The sequence below is a fragment of the Procambarus clarkii genome, chromosome 67 (assembly GCF_040958095.1).
Source record: "Procambarus clarkii isolate CNS0578487 chromosome 67, FALCON_Pclarkii_2.0, whole genome shotgun sequence".
In the NCBI taxonomy this organism is placed as follows: Eukaryota; Metazoa; Arthropoda; class Malacostraca; order Decapoda; family Cambaridae; genus Procambarus; species Procambarus clarkii.
The window spans coordinates 17,761,856-17,786,855 of NC_091216.1; the positions used below are offsets into that span (position 1 = coordinate 17,761,856).

At 50.4% G+C, this 25,000-nt stretch overlaps 2 protein-coding genes across 2 annotated transcripts in view; one reads left to right on the plus strand and one right to left on the minus strand.

Annotated features, from left to right (window-relative positions):
- Positions 1–9,451, minus strand: part of LOC123767553 (CD82 antigen) — a 690,815-nt gene extending 681,364 nt beyond the window's left edge. Inside the window, exon 1 of the mRNA XM_069310377.1 lies at positions 9,112–9,451. The gene's annotated coding sequence lies outside the window, so the exon portion shown is untranslated. The remainder of the gene's footprint in view (positions 1–9,111) is intronic.
- Positions 1–25,000, plus strand: part of LOC123767767 (uncharacterized) — a 672,233-nt gene that overhangs the window by 509,224 nt on the left and 138,009 nt on the right. The gene's annotated exons all lie outside the window — the stretch shown is intronic.

Consider the following 25,000-nt stretch of genomic DNA (forward strand, 5'->3'; position numbering starts at 1 on the left):
CCAAACGTTTTGCCCAGGAAGCAAATCGTACCCTGCACACCCCAACACCTGACCACAGCCCGCCGTAACCAGCAAACTGCTCATCCTCTGCCTGCCTGTTGCTGATTGGCTGGTGTCTCGTCGCACCTGCACTCCGCCACCACCACGAGTCGTCGTCTGGGCAGCAGCACGCCAGACTCGTCAGAATATCTTTGTGCTCCTTGGAGTTGACATCTCTCGCTGGTAGACTAAGCCTTGGCTTTCGTGTACTAAGGGAGGTGGCAGCTTGAAGCCAGTATTCCAGCACCCATTATTTAATTTATCTTGCTATCAATATTTTTGCATTCTGGTCTTAGCGTAACTTTTCATTTGCCAGTGATTATTCATGTTGTTTTGTTTGTCGACTTGTCCTACATTTTTATGAGATTGCCTTTATTCATGTCTTGTTTTCTAGAGTAATTAAAATTTCATTGTTTATATACTTTGTGTTTTGTGTGTCTTCCCATTACCTTACCACAGACGAAAGGACAAACTTTTTTTTTTTTGTGATGTGACGAGGCCCTGCCCCCAGCTTTTGAAACAGCCGAACACCAACGCTTTACCGTCACATAACGTGGGGGCCTGTCCTAGGAGCTTCACTCAGGTACTGGTGCCAAGTAGTAAATTTGTGGTAAGCGTATTTGGCTTTGGTAACGTAGCTTTTCACTATTTTCAATATTCAATTTTATTTTCATATGGTGCTGTGTGTATTGTGCATTCCGAGAGTAGGATATGGTGAAGGTGAGACAACTTTGGATTACGTGGTGACTGTAGGCCTCAGTCATTCTCTTAATTGGTCATCTCTCCCTCCGTGTTATTACTCGTGTTTACCACCTTTTGTCCCTAGGATATTTCTCATATTTTCGGCAGATCATCATATTGGTACCCTGGTACTGTGGTCTGTCCCCGGGTCAAGTGCACCTAATCTTCTGCAATCTGACAGTAGGAGGATAAAGAGGGCCATAGTTCCTCTCGCACGAACTTTAGTTGCTGAATTGGGACCTCAGCAGCAGTTCTCGTCACCAGTTGACACCTCGCACCCCTACACGTCGGTCAGAGATGATGATATTTACATTGGTAGGGAATTAGCCTTCTTTTTCAGAGCACAAAAGTTCGCTAATTCTGTAAGTATCATATTAATTTCAGTGGGAAAAACTTGCTTATGTCCTATAGAGACTCGGCAAGGTATGCCTACATTCTTGGACTACCTATTTCACTTTTGAGGCAATTAACTGTTTCATTTGTTTTAGAAACTCAGTTTCGCTTGTTTAGTAGCATTTTCTTGCCCTTATCCTCTTACATGAGTACCGGGAACAAGATTTCCTGCGACCTTGATTTAATAATCATTTATCATCTTGAAATTAACATTAATTGTTAACGATTCCACAGGATAGGTACCAGTTGCCACGTTGTCCTGTTTCTGACATTCACCATATTACAACAGTATATTCGTTGTGCATTTATTTGCTAATTTCATCATGTTTCGTCTCCAAGCATTCCGTACAGATCCAGCAGGTGCAATAGGGACTTTAAGTCGTGCCAAGAGGACTGAATTACACACTCTTGCACATGAGTATCAACTAGAAGTTCCCTACCAAGCCAACAAAAATGAAATACATAACCTGTTACTGGATCATCTTTTAGAGATGATCCTGTTCTCTGATAACATGTGATAACACATGTTATCACCAAAAGGGTAAAATTAATGATTCTAACACAAATCTTCTCGATATTTCTTGTGTTTTTCTTCTCTGTTGAAGGAAGTTGAAAAATTAACTCTCCAAAGTTCATTTTCACACTTTCTTCAGCAGTACACCAGTCACTGCTCAGTAACACACCAGTAACTGTTCAGTAACACACCAGTCACTGCTCAGTAGCACACCAGTCACTGCTCAGTAACACACACCATTCACTACTCAGTAACACACCAGTCACTGCTCAGTAGCACACCAGTCACTACTCAGTAACACACCAGTCACTGCTCAGTAACACACCAGTCACTACTCAGTAACACACCAGTCACTGCTCAGTAACACACCAGTCACTACTCAGTAACACACCAGTCACTGCTCAGTAACACACCAGTCACTACTCAGTAACACACCAGTCACTGCTCAGTTACACATCAGTCACTACTCAGTAGCACACCAGTCACTGCTCAGTAACACACCAGTCACTACTCAGTAACACACCAGTCACTACTCAGTAACACACCAGTCACTACTCAGTAACACACCAGTCACTACTCAGTAACACACCAGTCACTACTCAGTAACACACCAGTCACTACTCAGTAACACACCAGTCACTGCTCAGTAACACACGAGTCACTGCTCAGTAACACACCAGTCACTACTCAGTAGCACACCAGTCACTGCTCAGTAACACACCAGTCACTGCTCAGTAACACACCAGTCACTGCTCAGTAACACACCAGTCACTACTCAGTAACACACCAGTCACTACTCAGTAACACACCAGTCACTGCTCAGTAACACACCAGTCACTACTCAGTAGCACACCAGTCACTACTCAGTAGCACACCAGTCACTGCTCAGTAACACACCAGTCACTGCTCAGTAACACACCAGTCACTGCTCAGTAACACACCAGTCACTGCTCAGTAACACACCAGTCACTACTCAGTAGCACACCAGTCACTGCTCAGTAACACACCAGTCACTACTCAGTAACACACCAGTCACTGCTCAGTAACACACCAGTCACTGCTCAGTAACACACCAATCACCACTCAGTAACACACCAGTCACTACTCAGTAACACACCAGTCACTACTCAGTAACACACCAGTCACTGCTCAGTAACACACCAGTCACTACTCAGTAACACACCAGTCACTGCTCAGTAACACACCAGTCACTGCTCAGTAACACACCAATCACCACTCAGTAACACACCAGTCACTGCTCAGTAACACACCAATCACCACTCAGTAACACACCAATCACTGCTCAGTAACACACCAGTCACTGCTCAGTAACACACTAGTCACTGCTCAGTAACACACCAGTCACTGCTCAGTAACACACCAATCACCACTCAGTAACACACCAGTCACTGCTCAGTAACACACCAATCACCACTCAGTAACACACCAGTCACTGCTCAGTAACACACCAATCACCACTCAGTAACACACCAGTCACTGCTCAGTAACACACCAGTCACTGCTCAGTAACACACCAATCACCACTCAGTAACACACCAGTCACTGCTCAGTAACACACCAATCACCACTCAGTAACACACCAGTCACTGCTCAGTAACACACCAATCACCACTCAGTAACACACCAATCAGCACTCAGTAACACACCAATCACCACTCAGTAACACACCAGTCACTGCTCAGTAACACACCAGTCACCACTCAGTAACACACCAATCACCACTCAGTAACACACCAGTCACTGCTCAGTAACACACTAATCACCACTCAGTAACACACCAATCACCACTCAGTAACACACCAATCACCACTCAGTAACACACCAGTCACTGTTCCTACGATACGTCATAAAGGTGTCTGAGTGTTCCATGAGAAACCTTGCCCAAAAAAAACAAATAGTTCAACTTACCACCAGAAATACAAGATTAATTAAGTTGTTGTGTTCACAAATTAAGTTTCACAGAAAATTAGAAGACAAATACAATGAAATATATTGAAAGGGATTTTTTTAAGTGAATTATACAATAAAGGAAACTTCAGTTTTTTGTTTGTTAACAACTTTATAGAAACAATTATATTAACATTAAATCAATACACCACTAACATACAGTGTAAGCAATAAGTCAGATGTAAAGTTAAAATGTTCTTTATTTTATTAACAGTAATTAGTGAACAGAAATATGAGGCAAATACTCTTGTAGTGTTTTATTCAGAAGTATGAGTTAATTATTATTAATCCTACTGTATGACACGGTTATTTTGTAATCTTGTCACCTGTCGTACCTGTTGTGTCACCCAGATGGGGGTGCCTGTCGACCCGTAAGTCATGTCACCCTTAACCCCTTGTCATACGTTAGTCATGTCACCCTTAGCCTCTTGTCACCCGTCAGTCATGTCACCCTTAGTCCCTTGTCACCTGTAAGTCATGTCACCCTTAACCCCTTGTCACCCGTCAGTCATGTCACCCGTAACCCCATGTCACCCGTCAGTCATGTCACCCGTAACCCCTTGTCACCCGTCAGTCATGTCACCCGTAACCCCTTGTCACCCGTCAGTCATGTCACCCGTAACCCCATGTCACCCGTCAGTCATGTCACCCGTAACCCCTTGTCACCCGTCAGTCATGTCACCCGTAACCCCTTGTCACCCGTCAGTCATGTCACCCGTCAGTCATGTCACCCGTAACCCCATGTCACCCGTCAGTCATGTCACCCGTAACCCCATGTCACCCGTCAGTCATGTCACCCGTAACCCCATGTCACCCGTCAGACATGTCACCCGTAACCCCATGTCACCCGTCAGTCATGTCACCCTTAACCCCTTGCCATACACCAATCATGTCACCCGTAACCCCTTGTCACCCGTCAGTCATGTCACCCGTAACCCCATGTCACCCGTCAGTCATGTCACCTTTAACCCTTTGTCACCCGTCAGTCATGTCACCCTTAACCCCTTGCCATACACCAATCATGTCACCCTTAACCCCCTTGCCATACACCAATCATGTCACCCTTAACCCCCTTGCCATACACCAATCATGGCACCCTTAACCCCCTTGCCATACACCAATCATGTCACCCTTAACCCCCTTGCCATACACCAATCATGGCACCCTTAACCCCCTTGCCATACACCAATCATGGCACCCTTAACCCCCTTGCCATACACCAATCATGGCACCCTTAACCCCCTTGCCATACACCAATCATGGCACCCTTAACCCCCTTGCCATACACCAATCATGGCACCCTTAACCCCCTTGCCATACACCAATCATGGCACCCTTAACCCCCTTGCCATACACCAATCATGGCACCCTTAACCCCCTTGCCATACACCAATCATGTCACCCTTAACCCCCTTGCCATACACCAATCATGGCACCCTTAACCCCCTTGCCATACACCAATCATGTCACCCTTAACCCCCCTTGCCATACACCAATCATGTCACCCTTAACCCCCTTGCCATACACCAATCATGTCACCCTTAACCCCCCTTGCCATACACCAATCATGGCACCCTTAACCCCCTTGCCATACACCAATCATGGCACCCTTAACCCCCTTGCCATACACCAATCATGTCACCCTTAACCCCCTTGCCATACACCAATCATGTCACCCTTAACCCCCCTTGCCATACACCAATCATGTCACCCTTAACCCCCTTGCCATACACCAATCATGTCACCCTTAACCCCCTTGCCATACACCAATCATGTCACCCTTAACCCCCTTGCCATACACCAATCATGGCACCCTTAACCCCCTTGCCATACACCAATCATGGCACCCTTAACCCCCTTGCCATACACCAATCATGGCACCCTTAACCCCCTTGCCATACACCAATCATGGCACCCTTAACCCCCTTGCCATACACCAATCATGGCACCCTTAACCTCCTTGCCATACACCAATCATGGCACCCTTAACCCCCTTGCCATACACCAATCATGTCACCCTTAACCCCCTTGCCATACACCAATCATGGCACCCTTAACCCCCTTGCCATACACCAATCATGGCACCCTTAACCCCCTTGCCATACACCAATCATGTCACCCTTAACCCCCTTGCCATACACCAATCATGGCACCCTTAACCCCCTTGCCATACACCAATCATGGCACCCTTAACCCCCTTGCCATACACCAATCATGGCACCCTTAACCCCCTTGCCATACACCAATCATGTCACCCTTAACCCCCTTGCCATACACCAATCATGGCACCCTTAACCCCCTTGCCATACACCAATCATGGCACCCTTAACCCCCTTGCCATACACCAATCATGTCACCCTTAACCCCCTTGCCATACACCAATCATGGCACCCTTAACCCCCTTGCCATACACCAATCATGGCACCCTTAACCCCCTTGCCATACACCAATCATGGCACCCTTAACCCCCTTGCCATACACCAATCATGGCACCCTTAACCCCCTTGCCATACACCAATCATGGCACCCTTAACCCCCTTGCCATACACCAATCATGGCACCCTTAACCCCCTTGCCATACACCAATCATGGCACCCTTAACCCCCTTGCCATACACCAATCATGTCACCCTTAACCCCCTTGCCATACACCAATCATGGCACCCTTAACCCCCTTGCCATACTGGAGAATGGAAATTCACCTTTTCAATCTCCTCAATGAAAGGTTTCTAATTCCTTTACGGAGAGAGATTAAGAAAGCTTAATTTACTTTCTATATGTTTGTTGTTGTTTAAGATTCGCTACCTGAAACAATACCAGGTAGCACGGGCTATGGCGAGCCCGTTACTTTCTATAGAAAGCTGAAGAGTGAGGAGCGGCATGATTGTAAAATATAAATGAAAGAATGGTTGATGTCGGAGACTTAGTGTGTGTTGCTGTCTGACCCTGAGGTGGTCTGCACGCTGTGTTGATGGGCTTCTGTGGTGGTGGTGGTGGTGGTTGGTGGGGGTGGTGGTTGGTGGTGGTGGTGGTGGTGGTGGTGGTGGTGGGTGGTGGTTGGTGGTGGGTGGTGGTGGTGGTTGGTGGTGGTGGTGGGTGGTGGGTGGTGGTTGGTGGTGGGTGGTGGTGGTGGTTGGTGGTGGTGGTTGGTGGTGGTGGTGTTGTTGGTGGTGGTGGTGGTGGTGGGTGGTGGTTGGTGGTGGTGGTGGTTGGTGGTTGGTGGTGGTGGTTGGTGGTGGTGGTTGGTGGTGGTGGTGTTGTTGGTGGTGGTGGTGGTGGTGATGGTGGTGGTGGTGGTTGGTGGTTGGTGGTGGTGGGTGGTGGTGGTGGTGGGTGGTGGTGGTGGTGGGTGGTGGTGGTGGTGGTGGTGGTGGTGGTTGGTGGTGGTGGTGGTTGGTGGTGGTGGTGTTGTTGGTGGTTGGTGGTGGTGGTGGTGGGTGGTGGTTGGTGGTGGTGGTGGTTGGTGGTGGTGGTTGGTGGTGGTGGTTGGTGGTGGTGGTTGGTGGTGGTTGGTGGTGGTGTTGGTGGGTGGTGGTTGGTGGTGGTTGGTGGTGGTGGGTGGTGGTGGTGGTTGGTGGGTGGTGGTGGTGGTGTTGTTGTTGGTGGTGGTGGGTGGTGGTGGTGGTGGTGTTGTTGGTGGTTGGTGGTGGTGGTGGTGGTGGGTGGTGGTTGGTGGTGGTGGTGGTTGGTGGTTGGTGGTGGTGGTGGTTGGTGGCGGTGGTGGGTGGTGGTGGTTGGTGGTGGTGGTGGTGGTTGGTGGTTGGTGGTGGTGGTAGTTGGTGGTGGTGGTGGGTGGTGGTTGGTGGTGGTGGTGGTTGGTGGTTGATGGTTGGTGGTGGTGGTTGTTGTTGTTGTTGGTGGTGGTGGTTGGTGGTGGTGGTTGGTGGTGGTGGTGGTTGATGGTGGTTGATGGTGGTGGGTGGTGGTTGGTGGGTGGTGGTTGGTGGTTGGTGGTGGTGGTTGGTGGAGGGTGGTGGTGGTTGTTGGTGGTGGTGGTGGTGGGTGGTGGTGGTGGTTGGTGGTTGGTGGGTGGTGGTTGGTGGTTGGTGGGTGGTGGTTGTTGGTGGTGGTGGTGGTGGGTGGTGGTGGTGGTGGTGGTGGTGGTGGTTGTTGGTGGTGGTGGTGGTGGGTGGTGGTGGTGGTTCACAGTTACCGGAGTGGTTCACAGTTACCGGAGTGGTTCACAGTTACTGGAGTGGTTCACTGTTACCGGAGTGGTTCACAGTTACCGGAGTGGTTCACAGTTACCGGAGTGGTTCACAGTTACCGGAGTGGTTCACAGTTACCGGAGTGGTTCACTGTTACCGGAGTGGTTCACTGTTACCGGAGTGGTTCACAGTTACCGGAGTGGTTCACTGTTACCGGAGTGGTTCACTGTTACCGGAGTGGTTCACAGTTACCGGAGTGGTTCACAGTTACCGGAGTGGTTCACAGTTACTGGAGTGGTTCACTGTTACCGGAGTGGTTCACAGTTACCGGAGTGGTTCACAGTTACCGGAGTGGTTCACTGTTACCGGAGTGGTTCACAGTTACCGGAGTGGTTCACAGTTACCGGAGTGGTTCATAGAGTCGTTACTACCTCTTGTGTACTGTTCTGGTGTTGATGCCAGGCCCACCTGGCCCGTCTCTCTCTTGTTTGACCCCCATTAACTCTCTTGTTTGTTCCCCCCATCCCTTCCCTTCCCATTAGTTCCCTCTCCCCCACACCCATAGTTCCCCCCTCCCTACCCATTAGTTCCCTCCCCCCCACACCCATAGTTCCCCCTCCCTACCCATTAGTTCCCTCCCCCCTCCCCCAATAGTTCCCCCTCCCTACCCATTAGTTCCCTCCCCCCCACACCCATAGTTCCCCCTCCCTACCCATTAGTTCCCTCCCCCCACACCCATAGTTCCCCCTCCCTACCCATTAGTTCCCTCCCCCCCCCACACCCATAGTTCCCCCCTCCCTACCCATTAGTTCCCTCCCCCCCACACCCATAGTTCCCCCCTCCCTACCCATTAGTTCCCTCCCCCCCACACCCATAGTTCCCCCCTCCCTACCCATTAGTTCCCTCCCCCCCACACCCATAGTTCCCCCTCCCTACCCATTAGTTCCCTCCCCCCCACACCCATAGTTCCCCCCTCCCTACCCATTAGTTCCCTCCCCCCCACACCCATAGTTCCCCCCTCCCTACCCATTAGTTCCCTCCCCCCTACACCCATAGTTCCCCCCTCCCTACCCATTAGTTCCCTCCCCCCCACACCCATAGTTCCCCTCTCCCTACCCATTAGTTCCCTCCCCCCCACACCCATAGTTCCCCCCTCCCTACCCATTAGTTCCCTCCCCCCCACACCCATAGTTCCCCTCTCCCTACCCATTAGTTCCCTCCTCCCCACACCCATAGTTCCCCCCTCCCTACCCATTAGTTCCCTCCCCCCTCCCCCAATAGTTCCCCAAGAGGAGGGACGGATTCTTACCTTCAGGCGGTGTCCGAGGGGAAGGAAGGGGCCGGTTCCGGTGACCTCCAGGCGACGACCGCTACAAGACACACCTGTCTTATCCGAACACCACACACACCTGTCAGAACCAAACACACACACACACACCTGTCTGGGCGAACCGCTAGCACCAAGCACACGCTCCCTACTCCCACAGGCTCTTGGGCCCTACCAACGAGTTAAGATCCAGGAGGTGTACGGACTCGTGGGATATTTTCCAGTAGGGTCCTCTCTCTCTACGTCACTGGAGGCCGAGTGCGCGGCAGCTGGGGCGAGTTAGCACTAACGCGGAGCGCGGGAGCGTGGCCTTCCGCCTCGACCGCTGGGTATCGACTGAGCGCTCACACGCGCCCTATCCCCATTTGGCCTCCATTGGTCAGGATGCCAGATGACTTATGTGATTCGCAGAAATATTTCGTCGATTATTTTTAGCGGCGGTAAATCTGGCAAGTGAGCGATGGCCTGTGAATATGAGCGGTGTTTGTGGGACGGTCTTGTTTACAGGCGGGGGAGGAGAGGGGAGGAGGCCAGTAGCTAGTGGTGGAGTTGATGTTATGGTGGGATGTGTATGTCTATGGTGTCCTGGCCACACACCAGGGGGTGGCACTATACCCTAGCTCTCCTGTGGTGTCCTGGCCACACACCAGGGGGGTGGCACTATACCCTAGCTCTCCTGTGGTGTCCTGGCCACACACCAGGGGGTGGCACTATACCCTAGCTCTCCTGTGGTGTCGTGGCCACACACCAGGGGGTGGCACTATACCCTAGCTCTCCTGTGCTGTCCTGGCCACACACCAGGGGGGTGGCACTATACCCTAGCTCTCCTGTGGTGTCGTGGCCACACCAGGGGGTGGCACTATACCCTAGCTCTCCTGTGGTGTCCTGGCCACACACCAGGGGGGTTGCACTATACCCTAGCTCTCCTGTGGTGTCCTGGCCACACACCAGGGGGTGGCACTATACCCTAGCTCTCCTGTGGTGTTCTGATCACACACCAGGGGGGTGGCACTATACCCTAGCTCTCCTGTGGTGTCCTGGTCACACACCAGGGGGGTGGCACTATACCCTAGCTCTCCTGTGGTGTCCTGGTCACACACCAGGGGGGTGGCACTATACCCTAGCTCTCCTGTGGTGTCGTGGCCACACACCAGGGGGTGGCACTATACCCTAGCTCTCCTGTGGTGTCCTGGCCACACACCAGGGGGTGGCACTATACCCTAGCTCTCCTGTGGTGTCCTGATCACACACCAGGGGGGTGGCACTATACCCTAGCTCTCCTGTGGTGTCCTGGTCACACACCAGGGGGGTGGCACTATACCCTAGCTCTCCTGTGGTGTCCTGGCCACACACCAGGGGGGTGGCACTATACCCTAGCTCTCCTGTGGTGTCCTGGCCACACACCAGGGGGTGGCACTATACCCTAGCTCTCCTGTGGTGTCCTGGCCACACACCAGGGGGTGGCACTATACCCTAGCTCTCCTGTGGTGTCCTGGCCACACACCAGGGGGTGGCACTATACCCTAGCTCTCCTGTGGTGTCCTGGCCACACACCAGGGGGGTGGCACTATACCCTAGCTCTCCTGTGGTGTCGTGGCCACACACCAGGGGGTGGCACTATACCCTAGCTCTCCTGTGGTGTCGTGGCCACACACCAGGGGGGTGGCACTATACCCTAGCTCTCCTGTGGAGTCCTGGCCACACACCAGGGGGTGGCACTATACCCTAGCTCTCCTGTGGTGTCCTGGCCACACACCAGGGGGTGGCACTATACCCTAGCTCTCCTGTTGTGTCCTGGCCACACACCAGGGGGGTGGCACTATACCCTAGCTCTCCTTTGGTGTCCTGGTCACACACCAGGGGGTGGCACTATACCCTAGCTCTCCTGTGGTGTCCTGGCCACACACCAGGGGGTGGCACTATACCCTAGCTCTCCTGTGGTGTCCTGGCCACACACCAGGGGGTGGCACTATACCCTAGCTCTCCTGTGGTGTCCTGGCCACACACCAGGGGGGTGGCACTATACCCTAGCTCTCCTGTGGTGTCGTGGCCACACACCAGGGGGGTGGCACTATACCCTAGCTCTCCTGTGGTGTCGTGGCCACACACCAGGGGGGTGGCACTATACCCTAGCTCTCCTGTGGTGTCGTGGCCACACACCAGGGGGTGGCACTATACCCTAGCTCTCCTGTGGTGTCGTGGCCACACACCAGGGGGGTGGCACTATACCCTAGCTCTCCTGTGGTGGCCGGCCACACACCAGGGGGTGGCACTATACCCTAGCTCTCCTGTGGTGTCCTGGCCACACACCAGGGGGTGGCACTATACCCTAGCTCTCCTGTGGTGTCCTGGCCACACACCAGGGGGGTGGCACTATACCCTAGCTCTCCTGTGGTGTCCTGGTCACACACCAGGGGGTGGCACTATACCCTAGCTCTCCTGTGGTGTCCTGGCCACACACCAGGGGGTGGCACTATACCCTAGCTCTCCTGTGGTGTCGTGGCCACACACCAGGGGGGTGGCACTATACCCTAGCTCTCCTGTGGTGTCCTGGTCACACACCAGGGGGGTGGCACTATACACTGTCCCTCCTGTGGTGTCCTGGCCACACACCAGGGGGGTGGCACTATACCCTAGCTCTCCTGTGGTGTCCTGGTCACACACCAGGGGGGTGGCACTATACCCTAGCTCTCCTGTGGTGTCCTGGCCACACACCAGGGGGTGGCACTATACCCTAGCTCTCCTGTGGTGTCCTGGTCACACACCAGGGGGGTGGCACTATACCCTAGCTCTCCTGTGGTGTCCTGGTCACACACCAGGGGGGTGGCACTATACCCTAGCTCTCCTGTGGTGTCCTGGCCACACACCAGGGGGGTGGCACTATACCCTAGCTCTCCTGTGGTGTCCTGGCCACACACCAGGGGGGTGGCACTATACCCTAGCTCTCCTGTGGTGTCCTGGCCACACACCAGGGGGGTGGCACTATACCCTAGCTCTCCTGTGGTGTCCTGGCCACACACCAGGGGGGTGGCACTATACCCTAGCTCTCCTGTGGTGTCCTGGCCACACACCAGGGGGGTGGCACTATACCCTAGCTCTCCTGTGGTGTCCTGGCCACACACCTGGGGGGTGGCACTATACCCTAGCTCTCCTGTGGTGTCCTGGTCACACACCAGGGGGGGTGGCACTATACCCTAGCTCTCCTGTGGTGTCCTGGCCACACACCAGGGGGGTGGCACTATACCTTAGCTCTCCTGTGGTGTCGTGGCCACACACCAGGGGGGTGGCACTATACCCTAGCTCTCCTGTGGTGTCCTGGTCACACACCAGGGGGGTGGCACTATACCCTAGCTCTCCTGTGGTGTCCTGGCCACACACCTGGGGGGTGGCACTATACCCTAGCTCTCCTGTGGTGTCCTGGTCACACACCAGGGGGGGTGGCACTATACCCTAGCTCTCCTGTGGTGTCCTGGTCACACACCAGGGGGGTGGCACTATACCTTAGCTCTCCTGTGGTGTCGTGGCCACACACCAGGGGGGTGGCACTATACCCTAGCTCTCCTGTGGTGTCCTGGCCACACACCTGGGGGGTGGCACTATACCCTAGCTCTCCTGTGGTGTCCTGGTCACACACCAGGGGGGGTGGCACTATACCCTAGCTCTCCTGTGGTGTCCTGGTCACACACCAGGGGGGGTGGCACTATACCTTAGCTCTCCTGTGGTGTCGTGGCCACACACCAGGGGGGTGGCACTATACCCTAGCTCTCCTGTGGTGTCCTGGTCACACACCAGGGGGTGGCACTATACCCTAGCTCTCCTGTGGTGTCCTGGCCACACACCTGGGGGGTGGCACTATACCCTAGCTCTCCTGTGGTGTCCTGGTCACACACCAGGGGGGGTGGCACTATACCTTAGCTCTACTCTATGAAATACCTCTGTACTCCAGCCGTTCTATGAAAACCACATTTTGTACAAATACACTTTGGAACTGTTCATTTAGCATTTCACACATTTCGTTTTCATTCTCAGTAGTCCTGTTCCCCGTTCTCAATTTCTGGATTTTATCCTTTAAATGCAGCTTGCTTTTAATGAATTTATGGAAAAGGCCTGGACCTGTCTTACATTTGTCTGCTATTCCTTTCTCAAAGTTCCTAGCTGCCTCTCTCCTCACCGCTGTGTATTTGTTTCTTGTTTCCTTGTAGTGATGGTGTGTTTGTGGGTTAGGCTTCTTCTGATATTGAACCCATTTTCTTGTCTTTTCCTCTCTGGGCCTCTCACAATTTCTGTTGAACCAATCCTGCTTTCTGGTTCTGCATCTCCGTTTGGGTATGAATGTTTGTGTGCCTTCATCGTATATTTCGCAAAATTTGGCATCCATCTCATGTACTTCCCTGCCTGGCAACAATTCTGTCCAATTAAACTCATTAAACAAAATTTAAGTTCCCCATAGTGTCCTCTCTTGAAATCAAGTTTATCCCCTGTTTCAATGTCCCCCATTCTCTTTTAGATTATAGTGCAAAGCATATTTAATGTCCAACAGGACATCTTCTTGAGATCTTGAGATGATTTCGGGGCTTTAGTGTCCCCGCGGCCCGGTCCTCGACCAGGCCTCCACCCCCAGGAAGCAGCCCGTGACAGCTGACTAACACCCAGGTACCTATTTTACTGCTAGGTAACAGGGGCATAGGGTGAAAGAAACTCTGCCCATTGTTTCTCGCCGGTGCCCGGGATCGAACCCGGGACCACAGGATCACAAGTCCAGCGTGCTGTCCGCTGGGCCGACCGGCTCCCTCAAATACCTCCCAATGTCAAATACCTCTTCTTCTTTCCTGGTGAATACTAGATCCAGTACTGACGGAACATCCCCTTCCCTCATGTTTGTGGCCTGCTTGATGAGTTGATGCATCAATGTCTCCAAGATGAGGTTTACAAACCTGCCTGTCCAAATGTCCTCCGTTCTTGCCTCGTAGGTCTCCCAGTCTGTTGCCTTAAAGTTGAAGTCCCCCAGTACCAACAGTCGGGATTTATCTTTGTCAGCTCTTACCATAATCTCTCTCATGACCATTATGAGGCCCTCTCGTTTGTCATCCAGTTCTTCCTTTGTCCGTGTACTGCTTGCTGGTGGGCTGTAGGCATTTATGATTATCAGTTTATCTTGATTGCTGCAATTCCATTATGTCAATATCTCGAGGGTTTTTAAGTATTAACTCTCATACCTTCAGGTGTTCTTTCACCAGCACAGCCACTCCTTCCTTCCCTTGGGAATACAACTGCATTTGAAACATTTTCTTCACGTTTTGTCTGTTAATGCAACAATATCTGGGACCTTAAGCTGAATTATATCTGAATTATATCTTATAACATGTTCCCTTATCTTTTCTCCTTCACTCCCCCTTTCCGCTAATGATTTTGTTGCCGTGTTTTTATGTACCATTTCACAAGCTTTCCAGTTCCTGACACTTTGTAGAAAAAATAATTTCTGTCTTCATTTCAATTCTCATCAAGACATTTTGCTTCAATGATGTTCATTTTCAGCTCTTCTCTGTCCTCCTTTGAGAGGTCTCTCTCGTCTTATTGACCAAAGTTTGCCAACCTCATCACTCTGCAATTTCCTGGCATTTCTAAGCACTTCCGTCTTGTGCCGTTACCATTAAACGTCACCCTTAAGGGGCGGTTCTTGTCTCTCTCATATTTTCCTATCCTAAAATCACTGACATTTTCCTTTGAATTTAGGCTTTCTCCTGAACCTACTATTTTTGCTATCATTTTCATCTCTTCTGCTGCTCTGTGCACCCTAGATGATATTTCCCTTTCTAAACACTTGAAAATTATTATGGACTTACTTCTATCTGCAGTGTTTTGTACTACTTTACTGTTGGTTTCCAGTTCTCTCCTAATTGCTGGCCTAATTTCTGCTTCTTGTTTGTCAATTCTGGTTCTGACTTCCAAATACACTTCCTCGTTCGTCTCTTTCTGTTTTACAACTTACGCATACGTCTCTTTTATTTCTTCTTTGTACTTTTCAAGTTCTTTATTTACCTCCTCTATGTGAGTGGTCCATAAAGTTTCTCCTTACATATCCTTGCCTAACTCCATGTGAGCCCTCAGGGTTACCTACCTTGAGGTTACCTTGAGGTGCTTCCGGGGCTTAGCGTCCCCGCGGCCCGGTCGTCGACCAGGCCTCTTGGTTGCTGGACTGATCAACCAGGCTGTTGGACGCGGCTGCTCGCAGCCTGACGTATGAGTCACAGCCTGGTTGATCAGGTATCCTTTGGAGGTGCTTATCCAGTTCTCTCTTGAACACTGTGAGGGGTCGGCCAGTTATGCCCCTTATGTGTAGCTTGGACTGTAGCCTTATGGGTTCCTTGGAGTCGTTCACTATATGAGTCTACTTTCATATGGTGAACTATATGTATACATGTTCATATATGTACATACCATATGTGTGTGTGTGTACTCACCTAGTTGTGCTTGCAGGGGTTGAACTCTGGCTCTTTGGTCCCGCCTCTCAACTGTCAATCAACTGGTGTACAGGTTCCTGAGCCTATTGGGCTCTATCATATCTACACTTGAAGCTGTGTATGGAGTCAGCCTGCACCACATCACTGGGGAGGGCGGGGTGGGGGGTCGCGGGGGAGAAGGGGGAGGGAGGGGGGGGGGGGTTGACAGAGCTTTCAACTGCATGGTGCAATCATAAAAGTGGGAGTGATATTCCAGCCCGGTGGACCCCAGGTAACTCTATATTACCGGTACAAGGTCGTCACTATATCACCAGTACAAGGTCGTCACTATATTGCTGGTACAAGGTCGTCACTATATTACTGGTACAAGGTTGTCACTATATTGCTGGTACAAGGTCGTCACTATATTACTGGTACAAGGTTGTCACTATATTGCTGGTACAAGGTCGTCACTATATCACCAGTACAAGGTCGTCACTATATCACCAGTACAAGGTCGTCACTATACCACCAGTACAAGGTCGTCACTATACCACCAGTACAAGGTCGTCACTATATCACCAGTACAAGGTCGTCACTATATCACCAGTACAAGGTCGTCACTATATCACCAGTACAAGGTCGTCACTATATCACCAGTACAAGGTCGTCACTATATCACCAGTACAAGGTCGTCACTATACCACCAGTACAAGGTCGTCACTATATCACCAGTACAAGGTCGTCACTATACCACCAGTACAAGGTCGTCACTATACCACCAGTACAAGGTCGTCACTATACCACCAGTACAAGGTCGTCACTATACCACCAGTACAAGGTCGTCACTATACCACCAGTACAAGGTCGTCACTATACCACCAGTACAAGGTCGTCACTATATCACCAGTACAAGGTCGTCACTATATCACCAGTACAAGGTCGTCACTATACCACCAGTACAAGGTCGTCACTATACCACCAGTACAAGGTCGTCACTATACCACCAGTACAAGGTCGTCACTATACCACCAGTACAAGGTCGTCACTATATCACCAGTACAAGGTCGTCACTATATCACCAGTACAAGGTCGTCACTATATCACCAGTACAAGGTCGTCACTATACCACCAGTACAAGGTCGTCACTATATCACCAGTACAATGTGTGGACACAACCCGTCTGCCTATTAGTAGGGAGCCGGTCGGCCGAGCGGACAGCACACTGGACTTGTGATCCTGTGGTCCCGGGTTCAATCCCGGGCGCCGGCGAGAAACAGTGGACAGAGTTTCTTTCACCTTATGCCCCTGTTACCTAGCAGCAAAATAGGTACCTGGGTGTTAGTCAGCTGTCACGGGCTGCTTCCTGGGGGTGGAGGCCTGGTCGAGGACCGGGCCGCTTGGTCGCTAAACCCCGAAATCATCTCAAGATAACCTCAAGATAGTACGTCGCATTTTGACGTATACGTTTCCGAAGACCAAAAACCGTCGTACGAAAACATTTCGGTGGTTCGACAAATGTTCATACCGGAACTGATGCCCCTGTTCACCCAGCAGTAAATAGGTACCTGGGAGTTAGACAGCTGCTACGGGCTGCTTCCTGGGGTGCGTAACAAAAAAAAAAAAGAGGCCTGCTCGAGGACCGGGCCGCTTGATCGCTAAGTCCCGAAATCATCTCAAGATAACCTGAAGATAATGTAATATCACAATGTATAATGTAATAGATAAAGTCACTACAATGAATGAAGTCACTCTGATGTCATTGTGATGTAATATCAAAAGTAATATAAGATGTCTGCAAAGTATTTATGAGAAAAAGTTATATTTGTTGAAATAAATTTCTCTTTGGTGTTAGGAAATTATTACTCTGCTTCCCTCTCACTGTTGGTAAGATGTAACCTTTTTCCACCTTGCACAACCTCGAATATATTAGTAATTTTCCTCTCTGTTGTCACAAAATTATTAATTTTATCCCCCCCTGATATCACGAAATTGGGAATTTTCCCCTTGCATGTCACGAAATTGGGAATTTTCCCCTTGCATGTCACGAAATTGGGAATTTTCCCCTTGCATGTCACGAAATTGGGAATTTTCCCCTTGCATGTCACGAAATTGGGAATTTTCCCCTTGCATGTCACGAAATTGGGAATTTTCCCCTTGCATGTCACGAAATTGGGAATTTTCCCCTTGCATGTCACGAAATTAGGAATTTTCCCCTTGCATGTCACGAAATTGGGAATTTTCCCCTTGCATGTCACGAAATTGGGAATTTTCCCCTTGCATGTCACGAAATTGGGAATTTTCCCCTTGCATGTCACGAAATTAGATATTTTCCCCTTGCATGTCACGAAATTAGATATTTTCCCCTTGCATGTCACGAAATTAGGAATTTTCCCCTTGCATGTCACGAAATTGGGAATTTTCCCCTTGCATGTCAGGAAATTAGGAATTTTCCCCTTGCATGTCACGAAATTGGGAATTTTCCCCTTGCATGTCACGAAATTAGGAATTTTCCCCTTGCATGTCACGAAATTAGGAATTTTCCCCTTGCATGTCACGAAATTAGGAATTTTCCCCTTATATGTTACGAAATAAGGAATTTTCCCCTTATATGTCACAAAATTAGGAATTTTCCCCTTCCATATCACAAAATTAGGATATTTTCCCTCCCATGGCACGAAATTGTAAGTCCCTTTCCCCCTGGTGTGAAAATTCGCTCTCTTTTCGCACTAGTATAAATAAAGAGTTGGTTATGCCACCGCTGGTGTGAATGGATTAGAATTGGCTGACGGAGTGGAGAGTTGTCCAGTGATTGATTACCGTTTGGGATATGAGAGTGACTCTTTACCACGGGTTGGGAGCGTTCCCCTTTTTGGGGGGAGGAGGGGGGAGTGACCATTTCTGGAGAAAAGGGGGAGTGACCCTTCGTGAGGAGTAAGGGGGGAGAGAGAGAGAGGAGAGGAAGACACGGGGAAATAAATCGGGTAAGAGAGTGAGGAACAGGTAAGAGGAAAAACGAGTAAGAATAAGAGGAAAGGTAAGAATAAGAAGGGGGAAGAATTAGGGAAAGGGGAGGGGGGTGGGAGGTAGGCTTAAGTCAGGTCACGTTTGTTAAGGTTGGAGCATTTAATTATATACTGTGAAAGGGACGAGTCGACACCAACAAAGCCAGGACTAAGGTTCATGTTGGGTATGTTGGCTATGTTGGCTATGTTGGCTATGTTGGCTATGTTGGCTATGTTGGGTCTGTTGGGTTTCAGACCCGAGTCGACCAGACGGCGTCTGTGAAGAGTAGAGGCAGGAAAGATTATTTTAGAAGACCAATCAATAGGATGATTAGAGTGCCCTAACATGAGAGAAGAGAGCATAGTGTGTCATCAGACTTAACACTTCTGTGTTCCTTAAGTCCGTCATTAAGTGTACGGCCAGTTTCCCCCAAGTATTGGAGAGCATAAGACAAACAGGAAATAGAGTAGACACTAGCAGCATTAGAAGCAAGAGGAGCAGTGTGAACTAGCTAAGAAGAGTGTTAGTTAAGGAGTCCACTACGGGCTCACCATAGCCCGTGCTACTTGCAACTTTTGTTCCGTTGTTGTTGAATCTTAAACAATAACAACGAGGGTTAGTTTGTGGGAAACAGGTTTGGGATGAAAGAAATATCGTTTAGCTTGAGAATAGGCCCAGTTGATACCATGTAAGAGGTAACCAAGGCCAGAGAGAGGGACGAGTGTCAGTAGTAAGACGGGCCCTCAGCTGTCTTGTACGACCGAACATCAAGACTAAGCATCTTAGAGGGGCAGGGCTGCAGGCTCAGTCTTTCTACGAGGTCTTGAGAGTGACGGAGGTGGACAGGAGAAAGAGTGCCGAGATTAGAAGTGAGAGTTTTGACAAGACAGGAGCCAACAGAGCCTCTTGGAGACATGCTAGGAGGACAAGAGGACAGGAGGACAGACACCAGAGACCTGTCTTAGTTTACGGGTCAAAGACGTCCCAAGGCGACCCAAAAGATTATCAGATTATCAATGAGAGGAGGTCGTGTACGGGAGTGAGAGAGCGAGACACCACCTTCCTGGTGGGTAGTTCATCCCGTCCACCACAACTACCCAACTGCCTTTGTCTGAAGGAACGATGGCAGTACAGTGACCCTGTGGGGGGGGGGGGACAAGGCGCGACCTCTGTGATGGGGGAAGGGGGGACAGGGAGTGACCTCTGTGAGGGGGGAAGGGGGACAGGGGTAAGTTATCTTTAGTGAGAGGAAGGTAGAGTGACTCTTTGTGAGGGGTGATATTGAGGAGAGAGAGAGAGAGAGAGAGAGCAGGAGGAGGGAGAGAGAGAGGGAGAGAGAACTCATCAATAACCTATGCCTCACCCATCTGTCTCCTGTGGTCATCTTTCTCCCTCCTTCTATCATTCTCCACCTTCACTCTCTCCCTCTTCCTTCATCTTCCATCCACTCTCCGTCATCGCACTTCTCCTTCTCTCCTCCTACTTCTGTACTTGATTTTGGTCATTGTCTACCACTGGCACCGGTGGTGTGTATGGTGCCACCAACACCGGTGGTGTGTATGGTGCCACCAACACCGGTGGTGTGTATGGTGCCTCCACCACCGGTGGTGTGTATGGTGCCTCCAACACCGGTGGCTGTGTATGGTGCCACCAACACCGGTGGTGTGTATGGTGCCTCCAACACCGGTGGCTGTGTATGGTGCCTCCAACACCGGTGGCTGTGTATAGTGCCTCCAACACCGGTGGTGTGTATAGTGCCTCCAACACCGGTGGTGTGTATAGTGCCTCCAACACCGGTGGCTGTGTATGGTGCCTCCAACACCGGTGGTGTGTATAGTGCCTCCAACACCGGTGGTTGTGTATGGTGCCTCCAACACCGGTGGTTGTGTATGGTGCCTCCAACACCGGTGGCTGTGTATAGTGCCTCCAACACCGGTGGCTGAGTATAGTGCCTCCAACACCGGTGGTGTGTATGGTGCCACCAACACCGGTGGTTGTGTATGGTGCCTCCAACACCGGTGGCTGTGTATAATGCCTCCAACACCGGTGGCTGAGTATAGTGCCTCCAACACCGTTGGCTGTGTATAGTGCCTCCACCACCGGTGGTGTGTATAGTGCCTCCAACACCGGTGGTGTGTATAGTGCCTCCAACACCGGTGGTTGTGTATAGTGCCACCAACACCGGTGGTGTGTATAGTGCCTCCAACACCGGTGGTGTGTATAGTGCCTCCAACACCGGTGGTGTGTATAGTGCCTCCAACACCAGTGGTTGTGTATGATACCTCCAACACCGGTGGCTGTGTATAGTGCCACCAACACCGGTGGTGTGTATAGTGCCTCCAACACCGGTGGTGTGTATAGTGCCTCCAACACCGGTGGTGTGTATAGTGCCTCCAACACCGGTGGTGTGTATAGTGCCTCCAACACCAGTGGTTGTGTATGATACCTCCAACACCGGTGGCTGTGTATAGTGCCACCAACACCGGTGGTGTGTATAGTGCCTCCAACACCGGTGGTGTGTATAGTGCCTCCAACACCAGTGGTTGTGTATGATACCTCCAACACCGGTGGCTGTGTATAGTGCCACCAACACCGGTGGTGTGTATAGTGCCTCCAACACCAGTGGTTGTGTATGATACCTCCAACACCGGTGGCTGTGTATAGTGCCACCAACACCGGTGGCTGTGTATAGTGCCTCCAACACCGGTGGCTGTGTATAGTGCCTCCAACACCGGTGGCTGAGTATAGTGCCTCCAACACCGGTGGCTGAGTATAGTGCCTCCAACACCGGTGGCTGTGTATGATGCCTCCAACACCGGTGGCTGTGAATAGTACCTCCAAGACCGGTTGGGTGTGGTTCTCCACTGTTCACCACTGAACAATAACATGTTCTCCGATGAACACGTTCACAAAGTTACAGGAAATAACAGTCGGCAATAACCACTCGTCTCACCGCTGAACTTCACCACAATAATGTGAAAAGTTCGCGAGAAAACTTGAATTTAAGTTCCTTTCTGGCAAGAGAATGGCCTGTAGTCCAGTGGTCTTCGTCCTCGACTTACACTCGCGTTTGGATCCCTAGTTAGTTGGAATGCTTGAGAGCACATTTGCTTTCGCCTCATGCACCTGTTCACCTAGCGGTAAAGAGGAATACGGGGGATTAGTGAACTGTTGTGTACTGTATTCTGGGGAAGCGCAGTAGTTTATATATATATATATATATATATATATATATATATATATATATATATATATATATATATATATATATATATATATATATATATATATATATATGAATGTTTATAAAAGTTCATGTCATGGTCCTGGCTTGGTTGGGTGTCCGTCCGTCTCCAGGAGCGGTACGACCATTACGGCCAAATGACCTCGTTTATAACTGGAAGATGAACCATCTGTCATATCCCCCCCCCCCTGTCTGCCACCCCGCCCCCCCTCCCTCGGCTCACACACTTACAGTAAGACTTGTGAGTCTTTCTCTCACAAGTCTCTGGAGTAAGTGTTTCAGAGCAAGCTTATATACCCTCACTCTTCAGAACACTTTAACTTTATTTGGTACATGGGACCTTTCTTATTGGTTGATATATTCTGTAGGTTCATGATACACTGTCAACACCACCACCACTGTCAACACCACCACTGTCAACACCACCACCACTGTCAACACCACCACTGTCAACACCACCACCACTGTCAACACCACCACCACTGTCAACACCACCACCACTGTCAACACCACCACCACTGTCAACACCACCACTGTCAACACCACCACCACTGTCAACACCACCACTGTCAACACCACTACTGTCAACACCACCACCACTGTCAACACAACTACTGTCAACACCACCACCACTGTCAACACCACCACCACTGTCAACACCACCACCACCACTGTCAACACCACCACCACTGTCAACACCACCACTGTCAACACCACTACTGTCAACACCACCACCACTGTCAACACAACTACTGTCAACACCACCACCACTGTCAACACCACCACCACTGTCAACACCACCACCACTGTCAACACCACCACTGTCAACACCACTACTGTCAACACCACCACCACTGTCAACACCACCACTGTCAACACCACCACTGTCAACACCACCACCACTGTCAACACCACCACTGTCAACACCACTACTGTCAACACCACCACCACTGTCAACACAACTACTGTCAACACCACCACCACTGTCAACACCACCACTGTCAACACCACTACCACCACCACCACTGTCAACACCACCACTGTCAACACCACCACTGTCAACACCACCACCACCACCACTGTCAACACCACCACCACCACCACTGTCAACACCACCACCACTGTCAACACCACCACCACTGTCAACACCGCCACCACTGTCAACACCACCACCACAACTGTCAACACCACCACCACTGTCAACACCACCACCACCACTGTCAACACCACCACCACTGTCAACACCACCACCACCACAACTGTCAACACCACCACCACTGTCAACACCACCACCACCACCACCACCACAACTGTCAACACCACCACCACTGTCAACACCACCACCACTGTCAACACCACCACCACCACCACCACAACTGTCAACACCACCACCACCACTGTCAACACCACCACCACCACCACTGTCAACACCACCACCACCACTGTCAACACCACCACCACTGTCAACACCACCACCACCACTGTCAACGCCACTGTCAACACCACCACCACCACCACCACTGTCAACACCACCACCACCACTGTCAACGCCACTGTCAACACCACCACCACCACTGTCAACACCACCACCACCACCACTGTCAACACCACCACCACCACTGTCAACACCACCACCACCACTGTCAACACCACCACTGTCAACACCACCACCACCGCAATACCAATCACGGGAGAGTTATTACCGTCACTCCAAGAGCTGACTGACCACCTATCATGTATACTCTACACCAGTTTGGGGCTCATGTATACTCTACACCAGTTTGGGACACATGTATACCCTTATACACAGCGGGACGTGGGTGTAGCGCGGTAAACCTCTCGCTCTACATATCCCTCATAATATTTGTTTTCTCTTGTTTAAACAACAGACGACATAAGATCTAAGATATTTGGCAACTCTGCCGCTGACCCCGCAATGTGATTGGTCAGGTTATTGGAGGGGTCAGTATTACCTTCACTCTGATTGGTGGAGCTAAAGGTACTGTTGCCCTCTGTTGGCAGGCAGGTGAACTATGATCCAAAGCTTGAAGCCTGCGAATGATTTATGTTTTGAACCGAAATACGGAGGTCTCCAAAGACACCCTAAAGAACTCTGAAGACATCCTAAGACTTCCTAAGACATCCTATGACCTCCTAAGACCTCCTAAGACATCCTAAGACTTCCTAAGACCTCCTATGACCTCCTAAGACCTCCTAAGACATCCTAAGACCTCCAGTTACATCCTAAGATCTCCGAAGACATCCTAAAACTTTCTAAGACATCCAAAGATCTCCTTAGATCATCTAAGATCTTCTAAGACCCATCTTGCACTGTTGCCGTTATCTTATTTATATGTGCCTCAGGAGATAGATTAGGTGTTACGTCCACGCCCAGGTCTCTTTCTCGCGTCGTCACAGGTAGGCTGTTCCCCTTCATTGTGTACTGTCCCTTTGGTCTCCTATCACCTGATCTCGTATCCATAACTTTACATTTGCTCGTGTTGAACCCCAGTAGCCATTTCTGTGACCATCTCTGCAACCTGTTCAGGTCCTCTTGGAGAATCCTGCAATCCTCATCTGTCACAACTCTTCTCGTTAATGTTGCGTCATCCGCGAACATCGACATATAAGACTCGACTCCTGTAAACATGTCATTCACGTATATTAGAAATAGAACTGGTCCCAGCACCGATCCTTGAGGTACTCCACTCGTTACTATTCGCCAGTCCGACTTCTCGACCCTTACCATTACTCTCTGGCTCCTTCCTGTTAGGTAGTTCCTTACTCATGTAATAGTCGTAATGGCTTGGACCTTTCCCATAATAATTCCTTACTCATGCTAAGGCTTTTCCGCTTACTCCTGCCTGCCTCTCAAGTTTAAATAGTAGTCTCATATGCGGTACTGTGTCAAAGGCTTTCTGGCAGTCCAGAAATATCCAGTCTGCCCATCCTTGCCTGTCCTGCCTCATTCTTGTTCCTTTATCATAGAATTCCAGAAGGTTTGTTAGGGATGATTTCCCTTCCCTGAACCCATGTTGGTGTTTGTTTACATTCTTAAGTGTCTCTAGTTCTAATCTTAACCAGATTATCCTTTCAGGTACTTTACTGGGGATGCTTGTCAGTCACACGGGTCAGTAGTTAAGTGCCTTCTCTCTATCTCGTTTCTTGAAAATTGGTACCA